This window comes from Salvelinus sp. IW2-2015, unplaced genomic scaffold, assembly GCF_002910315.2.
Source record: "Salvelinus sp. IW2-2015 unplaced genomic scaffold, ASM291031v2 Un_scaffold2866, whole genome shotgun sequence".
Classification (NCBI taxonomy): domain Eukaryota; kingdom Metazoa; phylum Chordata; class Actinopteri; order Salmoniformes; family Salmonidae; genus Salvelinus; species Salvelinus sp. IW2-2015.
The window spans coordinates 17,019-30,025 of record NW_019944166.1 but is presented as its reverse complement, the minus strand read 5'-3'; the positions used below and the strand labels follow the sequence as shown (position 1 = coordinate 30,025).

Genomic DNA, 13,007 nt, shown 5'->3' with positions numbered 1-13,007 from the left:
TCAGCCCCAGGACCAGCTGGATGAGGGGACTGACTCAGTGTTAGTAGAACAGGTTAGTGAACTCAGCCCCAGGACCAGCTGGATGAGGGACTGAGCTTCAGTGTGTTAGTAGAACATTAGTGAACTCACCCCAGACCAGCGCTGGAGAGGGACTGAGCAGGCTTCAGTGTGTTAGTAGAACAGGTTAGTGAACTCAGCCCCAGGACCAGCTGGATGAGGGGACTGAGGCTTCAGTGTGTTAGTAGAACAGGTTTGTGAACTCAGCCCCAGGACCAGCTGGATGAGGGGACTGAGGCTTCAGTGTGTTAGTAGAACAGGTTAGTGAACTCAGCCCCAGGACCAGCTGTATGAGGGGACTGAGGCTTCAGTGTGTTAGTAGAACAGGTTAGTGGCCCCAGGACCAGCTGGATGAGGGGACTATATTCTTTGCTCAGCTCTTGGCATTGCAGGGCTTGTTTCTCCCCCGCTTCCTCTCTCCTGCTGCCTCTCCAGACAATTTACTCTGGACAGGAAACTGAACTCACAAAGGAAGTTTACCCTTCTGCACCTGTGCACACACACACATGCAAGCACGCACACACGCACACACTGAATCTGAGAGGACAGGTCCACCCGCCTGCTGCTAACATGGAAAACATGGTAGGACACGCACACACACGCACACGCACACGCACACGCACACACACCTCAAATCAGCAGTCCCTGTCTATATTACCACTGACAAATAAAGACCCATTCACTGGTTGAGGAGCTCCCCACACAATGTCTCCCTGGTAGACTGGTCCCCTTCACAGAGAACACAATGCCTCTCTGATAGACTGGTCCCCTTTCACAGATAACACAATGCCTCCCTGATAGACTGGTACCCTTCACAGAGGACACAATGCCTCCCTGATACACTAGTCCCCTTCACAGAGGACACAATGCCTCCCTGATAGACTGGTCCCCTTTCACAGAGGACCAAATGCCTCCCTGATATACTGGTCCCCTTCACAGAGAACACAATGCCTCTCTGATAGACTGGTCCCCTTCACAGAGGACACAATGCCTCCCTGATAGACTGGTCCCCTTCACAGAGGACACAATGCCTCCCTGATAGACTGGTCCCCTTCACAGAGGACACAATGCCTCCCTGATAGACTGATACCCTTCACAGAGGACACAATGTCTCCCTGATATAATGCTTCCCCCTCACACACACACACCAGATGACCCCACAAAAATAGATCAAAATAGAAGAAAGCTTAAGTAAAAATGAAAAGTGCTGTGCTGAAAGCCTAGAGCAGGAAAAAGAGTCTGTCTTTATGAGTCTCAGTAGAAGTGTGGTCTGGGGCCTGTTGGCCCAGGGTTCAGAACCCCAAACCCCCTGCTGCAGGTGTGTGTTCTGGGGCCTGTTGGCCCAGGGTTCAGAACCCCCCCAAACCCCCTTGCTGCAGGTGTTGAAATTCTGGGCCTGTTGGCCCAGGTTCAGAAACCCCATACCCCCTGCTGCAGGTGTGTGTTCTGGCCGTTGCCCAGGGTCAGAACCCCAAAACCCCCTGCTGCAGTGTGTGTTCTGGGCCTGTTTGGCCCAGGGTGCAGAACCCCAAACCCCCTGACGCAGGTGGTGTTCTGCGGGCCTGTTGGCCCAGGTTCAGAACCCCAAAACCCCCTGCTGCAGGATTGTCTGGCCTGTTGCCAGCCGGTTCAGAACCCGCAAACCCCCTCTGCAGTGTGTGTTCTGGGGCCTGGGCCCAGGGTCTAACCCCCCTCTTTGCCAACAGGCCCCAGAAAACACACACCCTGCAGCAGGAGGTTGGGGTTCTGAACCTGGGCCAACAGGCCCCAGACCAATAACACCTGCAGCAGGGGTTTGGGTTCTGAAAACCCTGGGGCCAACACGGCCGACACACACACCTGCACAGGGGGCTATGGGGTTTCGTGAACCCTGGCCACCAGGCCCAGACAACACCTTGCGCAGGGGGTTTGGGCGGTTCGAACCTGGCAACAGGCCCGAGACACAACACTGCAGCAGGGTTTGGGTCTGAACCCTGCCAACCGGCCAAGACACACACACTGCAGAGCGGGTTTGGGTTCTAAACCCTGGGCCACAGCCAGACCACACCTGCAGCAGGGGGTATGGGTTCTGAACCTGGCCACAGCCCAGACAACACCTGCAGCAGGGGGTATTGGTTCTGAACCTGGCCAACAGGCCAGAACACCACTACCTGCAGCAGGCGTTTGGTTGAACCCTGGCGCAACCACCCCAGAACACACACTGCAGCAGGGGTTTGGGGTTTAACTGGCAACACACACAGCGGTTTGAACCGCACGCCCAGACCAAACTGCCAGGAGGTTGGCCGCACCAGCCAGACCCCCAGACACACTTCTACTGAGACTCAATAAGAAGACTCTTTTCCTGCTCTAGGCTTTCAGCACAGCACTTTTCATTTTACTTAAACTTTCTTTCTATTTTGAATGTATTTTGTGGGGTCATCTGGTGTGTGGTGTGAGGGGGAAGCATTATATCAGGAGAACATTGTCCTTCTGTGAAGGTATCAGTCTATCAGGGAGGCATTGTCCTCTGTGAAGGGGACCAGTCTATCAGGGAGGCATTGTGTCCTCTGTGAAGGGGACCAGTCTATCAGGGAGGCACTGTGGTCCTTGAAGGGGACCAGTCTATAGAGGAGGCATTGTGTCTCTGTGAAGGGGACAGTATATCAGGCATTTGTCCTCGTGAAAGGGGGACAGTCTATCAGGGAGGCATTGTGCCTGTGAAGGGGACTAGGCATATCAGAGGCATTGTGTCTTTGTGAAGTACACAGTCTAACCAGGGAAGCTATTGTGTATCTGTGAAAGGGACAGTCTATCAGAGAGGCATTGTTCTCTGTGAAGGGACCAGTCTACAGGGACATTGTGTGGAGTCCTCTAGTTTAGTCAGTGTATATAAAGGATGCTATTTGAGGTGTGTGTGCGTGGCTGCGTGTGCATGTGCTGTGTGTGCGGTGTCCTACCATGTTTTCCATTAGCAGCAGGCGGGTGGACCTGTCCTCTCAGATTCAGTGTGTGCGTGTGTGCGTGCTTGCATGTGTGTGTGTGCACAGTGCAGATAGGGTAAACTTCTTTGTGAGTTCAGTTTCCTGTCAGAGTAAATTGTCTGGAGAGCGCAGGAGAGAGGAAGCGGGGGAGAAACAAGCCACTGCAATGCCAAGAGCTGAGCAAAGAATATAGTCCCTCATCCAGCTGGTCCTGCGGCCACTAACCTGTTCTACAACACCACTGAAGCTCAGTCCTCATACAGCTGGTCCTGGGGCTGAGTTCACTAACCTTTTCTACTAACACACTGAAGCCTCAGTCCCTCATCCAGCTGGTCCTGCGGGCTGAGTTCACAAACCTGTTCTACTAACACACTGAAGCCTCAGTCCGCCTCATCAGCTGGTCCTGGGGCTGAGTTCCTATACCTCTTCTACTAACACACTGAAGCCTCAGTCCCTCATCCAGCTGGTCCTGGGCTAGTTCACTAACCTGTTTACAACACACTGAAGCCCAGTCCCTCATCCAGTTGGTCCTGGGCTGAGTTAACTAACCTGTTCTACTACACCACTGAAGCCTCAGCCCTCTCATCCAGCTGTCGGGTGAGTTCACTAAACCTGTTCTACTACACACTGAAGCCTCAGTCCCCTCATCCAGCTGGTCCCTGGGCTGAGTTTCACTAACCTGTTCTACAAGCTAATGAAGCGACTCAGTCCCTTCATCCTCAGCTGGTCCTGGTTGAGTTCACGTACCTGTTCTACTCAACTACACTGAAGCTCATCCCTCTATCCAGCTGGTCCTGGCGCTGAGTTCACTAACTCTGTCTACTAACACACTGAAGCCTCAGTACCTCATCCAAGCTGGTCTGGACTGAGTTCACGTAACTGTTCATTACTAACACACTAGACTAGCGTCCTCATCCAGCTGTCTGGTGAGTTTCACGACCTGTTCTACGTTAACACTACTGAAGCACAGACCAGAACATCCAATCAATAGAATAACCAATACAAACACGGTCAAAACAAAGAACACATTACTTATGGGAAGACAAGCACTAAGCAAATGCATGCTATCTGGCCTACAGAATTACACACCGTGGCAAACTATTACCATAATACTGACAAAACCTTGAGAAAAACCTTGACAAAGTACAGAGGCTCAGTGAGGCACCAGACTCCATTGAGACGGGTAGACACAGGAAAACGGCTCCCTGTAGTGGAAAGACTGTGTAACCATGACAACAAGAATCCAGACGAACTGATTTACTAAATGTATAAAAATGCAAACAATTAAGATGTTTCGAGAGATGTGAGGTTCTATAGAGGAAGAGTAAGGTGATTATAGAGAGAGATGAGTGTTATAGACGAGAAATGGAGGTTATAGAGAGATGTGAGTGTCTATAGAGAGAGACTTGTGACGGTGTAAACATAGAGAAAGAGAGTGAGGTTCATATTAGAGAGATGGAGGTTTAAGAGAGACTGTCTACATGGTTTATAGAGAGAGATGGTGAGGGTGTGTTATAGAGAGAAATGTGATTTATAGAAGAGATGCTGCAGTGTATAGAGAGATTTGAGGTTATATAGAGAGGAGATGAGGTTTATAGAGATCTGTGAGGGTATAGAGATGTAGGTTGTTATTAGCAGATGTGACGGTGTATAGAGAGATGTAGGTTACAGAGACGAGGTGTTATAGAAGACATGTGAGGTGTTAGAAGAGGAAGTGTATAGAGAGAGCTGTGAGTGTTATAGAAGATGTTGATGTGTTATAGAGCAGAAGTGAGTTGTTATACGAGAGAGATGGAGTGTATAGAGATGTGATGTTGTTATAGAGAGATGTTGGAGGCAGTTGGTGCGGTGTGATGGGGCGCATAGAGGTTATATAAGAGAGATGTAGGTGTTATAGAGATGTGAGGTTTAGAGAGATGTGATGTTATAGAGAGATGTGTGAAAAAAGAAAGGAGACAAAGAGATGTAGAAAATAAGTTTTAAGAGACAGACAGACATACATGTGCACCTGTACGTACACTGATACGTAATACATTCTGGAAAGGCATCAGACCCCTTGACTTTTCCACATTTTGTTATGTTACAGACTTTTTCTAAAATGGCATTAAATGGTTTTCCTCATCAATGTACTCACATAACCCCATAATGACCAAATCAAAAACAAATAATTCACATTTACGTAAGTATTTAGACCCTTTAACTCAGTAACTCTTGTTGACCACCTTTAGCACGATTACAGACCAAGTCTTCTTGGCGATATGTGCTACAAGATTGGCACACGTTATTTTGAAGTTTCTCCCATTCTTTCTCTGCAGAACCTCTCAAGCTCTTGTCAGTTGATGCGCGGATCGTCGCTACACAGCTATTTCACGTCTTCTCCAAGATGGTTTGATCGGTTCAAGTCCCGCGACTCAGCTGTGCCACCAAGACATCAGAGACTTGTCACGAAAGTCACTCCACTGCGTTGTCTTGGCTGTGTGCTTTAGGTCGTTGTCCTGTTGGAGACGTGAAACCTTCACCCCAGTCTGACCGTCCTGAGCGCTCTGAGACTGAGATTTCGTTATTGAATTTGGCGCCCTCAATTTCTTTGCTGTTGGCGCAGGTTGTGCTAAAGCGGGAACTAGGGAAACTAGCGAAACCCCCCTCGCAACAGCCAACGATATGCATATATTAGCACACTGGACTGAGTAGCAGGCAGTATTTACTCTGGGCACGCTTTCATCCAAACGTGAAAATGCTGCCCCACTATCCCCAAACAAGTATACAATAAGGATATATTAAAACACAGGGCCCCTAGGTATACAGTAAGGATAGTATTAAGACACCAGGGCCCTAGGTATACAGTAAGGATAGTATTAAGGACACAGCGGCCCTAGGATACAGTAAAATATATTAAGACACAAGCGGCCCTAGGTATCACATGTAAGCGATATATTGAAGAACACAGCCCTAGGTATACAGTAACGGATATATTAAGGACACAGTCCCTAGCGTACACAGAAAGATTACTATCAGTAACCCATCATTAGGGCACGTAGTGGCCAGAAAAAGCTTCTTGGAATCACGGATTGGAGCCAATTCCAAAGTCACATCTAGAACGCTGGTTCAGAATCAGAAACGTCAACCATTCGGAATTGTGTGATAAAATCCACAAGATCTGATAAAAACACTTTAAGCAACATGTTTAAACTGTTGACTGGAATAAACTGTCGTAACGTGTTCTAAACTTACACATTCTAGCTGGGGTAAAAAAAAACACGTCAATCTGCTTTCATCCTTGAAGAAGCTAAACTTTCAGCTAGCCACCTTTTATCCAACTGCTTTGCGGCCAAACCTATCCTGAACATCCCCTCTCCTCCCTGTCCCTAGATAGCATCGTTGCCAATACAGTGCCTCAAATACCTGGGCGGACTTCTTTGGTTCTGTTCTTTATTTGTATGGTCAACAGTCGGAGTGAGAGGAATTCCTCTGTCACGTTGGTTAGGTCTAAACCAGGGCCGTAATAGGAGCACAGCAGGAGGACCACTGAAGAGCGAGAGAGCAGAACCAGGGAATTCAAAGAGTATAGCAATTGTGGGATAATGCCAGTCCGGAACTGACCAAATGTGTTAGGAGAGCAGAGAGAAAGAGGCGGAGATAGCACGCGGAACAGAGAGAAAAGGGCGAGAGGGAACAGGGCGAAGAGGAGACAGAGAAAAGAGAGAGGAACGCGCGAGGGAGAAGGACGAGGAGGAAGGGACCAGCAGAGAGGAAAGAGGGAGAGGGGAGTGGAGGAGAAAGAGAGAAAAGAAGGAGCCGAGGAGGGAGAAACAGTAGAGAGAGGAAAAGAGAGGAGAGAAAAGAGGACAGAAGAAGAAAGAAGAGAGGAGAGGGACAGAGAGAAAAGGGAGAGAGAGAGACAGAGAGAAAAGAGGAGAAGAAGAGAGGAGAGAGAGAAAGAGACTGAGAGAGAGGGAGAGAGAGGCAAGGAAGAAGAGAGAGAGAGACGGAGGACATAGAGGAAAAGGAGAGAGAAGGGACATAGAGAAGGAGAAGACGAAGCAGGGACAGAGAGAAGAGGAGAGAGAAGAGGAAAGGAGAGAGAGAGGACAGAGAAAACGAGCAGAGAAGAGAGAGAAGGACAGAGAGAAAGAGGAAGGAGAGGAACCAGATGAGAAAGAGGAGACGAGAGAGAGAAACAGAGACAAAAGAGAGGAGAGGAGGCCGAGAGCGAGAGGGACAGGAGCGAGAAGAGGGAGGGACGAGAAAGCAGAGGGAAAGGAGACAGGAGAGGAGGAAGAGGGGAGAAAGGGAGAGAAGAGGCAGTGAGGAAAAAAGGGATGAAGAGGAGAGAAGAGAGGACGAGAGAGGAGAGAGAGAGAAGAGAGAGAGAGAGAGAGAGAGAGATGGGAGAGAGAAAGAGAGAGAGAGAAAAGAGAAGATAGAGAGGAAGAGAGAAAGAGAGAGATGAGAGAGACGAGAGAGAGCGAGAGAGAGAGACGAAAGAGCAGAGAGAGAGAGAAGAGAAAAGAGAGATCTCTACATGTTGCCACAGAGAAAACGGCAACCAGCTCGCAGAACAAAACACCATTGTCACCAAACACGGGCCCATACTTATGGTTATCTTATTTTACCCTTTTGTTACTTTAACTATTTGTACATCGTTACACACACTGTTTATATGACAGAATATGACATATCTGAAATTATCTTATTCTTTTAACTTCTGTGATCTCATTTTTATTCACTTTTGTTTGTTATCCTTTCACTTGCTTTGACAATGTAAACATAATTCCCAACTAAACCCCTAAATTTTAGTTTAAATTAATAGAGAGAAGAGAGAGACAGAAGCCTTGTCCAGAAAAACTAATCAGTAAGCTCGTCGACTGTCATTGGAAATGACAGCAGACGTTGGCACTGATCTGACTAATATTATGCGCTTCCTATCAAAGGACAAAGCAGTGGAACATCTTCTGGACAGAAAATATTACTTAATTGAAAATATTGATGATTCTCGTATCATATACCTCTATCTTCTGCTCTCTCTCATCTCCCTGGCTCCTCTCTCTTCACCTCCTACCTCCACTTCTTCTCTCGCCACCCTCTCTCCCTCCCTCCCGCTCTCTCCGCTCTCCCTCGTCTCTCTCGTCTCTCTTCTTTATCTCTCTCACCTCCACTTCCCCAGTCTCCTCTCTGTCACCTCTCTCCCTCCCGTCGCTCTCTCTTCTCTCTTCACCTCCCCTCTTTCCCTCTCTCCTCTCCCTCTGTAAAATAAAGGGAGAGCTGCCTGGTTAACTGCAGCCCTCGAGCAATTCTCTGGAGCAGGCCTCAACAGGGGGGCGCCAGGCAGAACCGCAGACATCACACACACACCACAGCACACACACACAAACACACACACACACACACAACACACACACACACACAACACCACACACACACACACACACACACACACACACACACACACACACACACACACACACACACACCACACACACACACACACACACATTTAACGGGCCCACATGAACACATGTATGCCATTTGTGCACGCACACACTGAAACGCATAAAAGAACCATCCCCTCCTCAATAGTTACGATCACATGCCATTATTCGAATCTCATTCCATCTAATTACAGAGACATGCAGTATGTTAGTTAGTTACTCAGGCTCTACACTGTATTCCACGTGGAATGGAGCCTACTACCAAACTGGTGAACATGTCAGATTCTGCCAACAGCTTATTCACACTGTAGCCCACAGGGACAACAGAACCCACTTAACATACGGTATACCACTAAACCTACAGTATACCAGTAACCTACAGTATACAGGATACCACTACCTACAGAAAGACAGAACCACTAACCTTACAGTATACCAGTAACCTACAGATTACAGGATTACCACTAACCTACAGAATACAGGATTAACCCAAACCTACAGTGATTACCACTAACCTACAGTATACCCAGTAACCACAGTATACGGATAACCACTAACCTACATATACATATACCACTAACCTACAGTAAACAGTTATACAGTAAACCTACAAGTATACCAGAACCTTACAGTATACAGGATACCACTAACCCACAGTATATAGTATACCAATAACATCAGTATACTAAACAACCTCAGAAAACAAACCAGTAACCTACAGTAAACAGTCACTATACCAGAACCTACAGTAAACATTATACCAGTAACCTACAAGTAAACAGATATACCAGTTAACCTACAGAAAACAAATACAGTAACCTACAGTATATAGTATACCAATAACATCAGGTATACCAACTCTAACCTCACAGTACAACAGCAACTATCACACGCAGAAAAACCTACAGTAAACAGAATACCCACGTAACCTACACAAGTAAACAATATATCAGTAACCTACATTAAAGCATATACCAGTAAACCACATATAAGTATACACATAACATTCAGTTTACTAACTAACGCTACAGTATACAGTATACCAGAAACCACAGTAAAACAGAAAGATCACCACTAAACCTACAGTAAACATTATACCAGTTAACCTACAGTTATATAGCACTACCACTAACATTCAGGCTTATTACCAGAACCTACAGTTTATACCAGTATACCACTAACATTCAGACCCCGATGAAGACAGAATATACCAGCTAAACCTACAGTAAACAGCACTATACCACTAACATCAGTAACAGTATATCAGTAACCTACAGTAACAGATTAACCAGTAAACCTACAGTAAACAGGATACCAGTAACCTACATATACAGTATACCACTAACCTACAGAATACAGTATACCACTAACTAACACCAGAATTACAGTAGTACTAACTAACCTACAGTATACAGTATACCAGTAACTACAGTAGTACAATATACCACTAACTACAGTAGTACAGCATACTAAACTAACCTACAGTATACAGTATACAGTAACCTACAAGGTATATACAATATACCACCTAACCTCACAGTATTACAGCTATACTAACATAACCTACAATATAAAGTTATACCAGTAACTTAAGGTATACACTAATTTCAGTACACAGAACCACTAAACAACAGTATACCATGAAACTACAGAAATACAGAATACCACTAACCTACAAGAACAGATACCACTAACCTACACACATACAGTCTGTAATACCACTACCTACAGTATACCACTAACCTACAGTATACCACTCAACCTACAGCTAGGTACCAGTATACCACTAAACCTACCAGATACCACTAACCTACAGAATACAGTATACCACTAACCTACAGTATACCACAACCTACAGATACCACCTCAACTACAAGATGACAGTAACCACTAACCGACAGAATACAGATACCAACTACACCTACAGCTATACCACTAACTACAGTATACGTATACCACCGAACCCTACAGTATACAGCATACCACCTAACCTACAGGTACTACCAGTATACAACTAACCTACAGTATAACAGGATTATACCACCTAACCTACAGTATACCAGTAACACTAACCTACACAGCATCATCAACACAACCCTACAGTATACCACTAACACGAATACAGCATATACCAGTAACCCTAAAATACCAGTATACCACTAACCTACAGACTATACCAGAACTACAATACAGTATACACTAAACCTACAGATACAGTAACTACCAGTATACAAGTATACAACTAACCTACATATACCACTAACCTTACAGTATACCACTAACCTACAGAAACCAGTATACCACTAACCTACACTAATAACCAGTAACTACAGAATACAGATACCACCTAACCTACATTATACCCACTAACCTACATATAAGTATACCACGAACCTACAAATACAGTATACCACTAACCAGAGTATACCAGTAACTTACAGTATACAGTATACAACTAACCTACAGTATACCACCTAACCTACAGTATACCACTAACCTACAGAACTACAGTATACCACTAACCTTTACAGTATACAGAACCTACAAAACAGTATACCACTAACCTACATTATACCCACTAACCTAACAGTATACAGTTGTACCACTAACCTTACAGAATACAGTATACCAAACTAACCACAGATATACCAGTACTACAGGCTTATACAGATCAACCACTAACTACAGTGATACCACTAACCGTACCAGTATACACTAACCTACAGTATACCACCAACCTACAGGAATACCAGACCTACATATACCAGTAACCTACAGCGTATACCAACTAATTACCAGTATACCACTAACACAGTATAACAGTATACCACTAACCTTACAGAATACAGATACCACTAACCTACAGTATACCACTAACCTTACAGCTATACAGCAACCGTACAGAATACAGTATACACTAACCTACAGATATACCACTAACTACAGCTATACCAACTAACTACAGTAGTAACAGTTATACCACCTAAACCCTACAGGTATACCACAACTCTACAGAATACAGTATACCACTAACCTACAGAACACGAATTACCACTAACCTACAGTATAACCAGTAACCTACCAGAATACAGTATACCACTAACCTACATTATACCCACTAACACCAGTATACAGTATACACGAACCCTTACAGAATTACAGTATACCACTAACCACGAGTATACCATAACTACAGATACAGATAATATACCACAACCTACAAGTATACAGTATACCACTAACCTACAGAATACGAGGTATACCACTAACCCCCTACAGTATACCAACTAAACCTACATATACCACTAAAACCGTACAGAATACAGTACCAACTAACCTCAACAGTATGACACTAACTAGCATATACCACTAAGCTACATGTATACAGTATACCCGAACTAACCTACAGTATACCACTAACCTACACAGAAACAGCTATACCACTAACCTACGAAAACAGTATACCACTTAACTCACAGGTATTACCAGAACCCTACAGAAATACAGATATACCACTAACCTACATCATTACACTACACCTACAGTACAGTATCAACCACTAAACCTACAGAAATCAGTATAACCACTAACTACGTATACCATAACTACAGTATACAGTATCACCACTTAACCTTACAGTATACCACTAACCTACAGTATACCACTAACCTTACAGTATACCATAAACTACAGATATCCACTGAACTACAGTATACACCACTAACTACAGTATACCAGCTAAACCACTAACCTTACAGAATACAGTTATACCACTAACCTACGAGCTATACCACTAACCTCACAGTATACCACTAACCTACCAGAATACAAAGTATACCACTAAACCTACAGTATACAGTATACCACTAACCAACAGTTATACCACTAACCTACAGTATACCACTAACCTACAGTTTATACCACTAACCTACAGTATACCACTAAACCTTACAGTACAGATTATTACCACATAACCTACATAACGGATTACCACTAACACTCAGCCATATACCACAACCCATACACTAATACAGTATAACCCACTAACTACAGTATACAGTATACCACTAACCTACAGTATAAACCACAAATTAACAGCTTAATACCACTAACCATAACAGTATATTACCAACTAACCATACAAGATAAGTATACCACTAACTTAACAGAATACAGTATACCAGTAACCTACAGGAATAACAGCTATAACCACTAACCTACAGCAGTATACCAGTAAACCATACGATACAGAAGACCACTAACCTTACAGTAACCAGTAACTACAGTATACAGTATACCACTACCTACAGCACCTCATACCAGTAACATACAGATATACAGCCTATACCACTAACTACAGATAACGTATACCACTAACCATACAGAATACAGAATAATACCCACTAACTACAGTATACCACTAACCTACAGTAACCACTAACCTACCAGAATAGCAGTTACCACTAACCCTACAGTATACCACTAACACAGTATACCACAACTACAGTATACAGTACACCTAACCTACAGTATACCACTAACCTACAACCTCCTCTCATTT

At 44.7% G+C, this 13,007-nt stretch overlaps 1 long non-coding RNA gene across 1 annotated transcript in view; it reads left to right on the top strand.

Annotated features, from left to right (window-relative positions):
* Positions 1 to 594: 594 nt before the first annotated feature.
* The window catches only part of LOC112074887 (uncharacterized), a 24,338-nt gene continuing 11,925 nt past the window's right edge, over positions 595 to 13,007 (top strand). Inside the window, exon 1 of the long non-coding RNA XR_011477166.1 lies at positions 595 to 639. This is a non-coding gene — a long non-coding RNA (uncharacterized lncRNA). The remainder of the gene's footprint in view (positions 640 to 13,007) is intronic.